Source organism: Merops nubicus, unplaced genomic scaffold (genome assembly GCF_000691845.1).
Source record: "Merops nubicus isolate BGI_N331 unplaced genomic scaffold, ASM69184v1 scaffold38255, whole genome shotgun sequence".
NCBI lineage: Eukaryota > Metazoa > Chordata > Aves > Coraciiformes > Meropidae > Merops > Merops nubicus.
Window position 1 is genome coordinate 2,882 of NW_008611010.1, and position 630 is coordinate 3,511.

Sequence of the window (630 nt, forward strand, 5' to 3'; positions counted from 1 at the left end):
GAGCCCCTCTCCCCCTCACCTCCCTTCCCCTTTCCTGGCTTCTCTCCCCCCTTTCCCTCTTCTCGCGACCAGCCGAGGTGTTTCCGCACGCTGCGTGCAAAGGACTGTTACTTTTTTGATTGTCTCTGACGCGTTGTGTGTTGTTACGATCCACCACGACCTCCTGCAAAGCCAGCCACGTCCCGCTTGTACATAGCCCCTCCTGGCCCCGCCGTCCAGCCGCTCTCCCCGGAGGTCCCCGCTAGCCTTTGCAGGTTGTTACTAAAAAGAAGAAAAAATTGTTGAGCTTGTAAAGTACTTGTTTGTGCTTTCCGCCCCTCGTCTCCCCGCCTTCTGTGCTCTATAATCTCATGTAAGTTTACAGGTATGTGGCAATACTTTAACAATACGGAGATGAAGAAGCGAGTAGACGTTTAAGACTTTTTTTAATTAAAAAGGCTTTGAAGGACAATACTGCTGTGAAGTAGCAAAACACTAAGAGAATCTGTAAGCAACAAGAGGACTATTTACTTTCTCCGATCATCCTTTTGATACTTGCAAAATAAACCTTCGGCTAGTACAACCCGCATACACCCAGATGCTACGGGCTGGATCCTGCACTCCCGAGGGGACCAACTGGAGCTTTGGAGT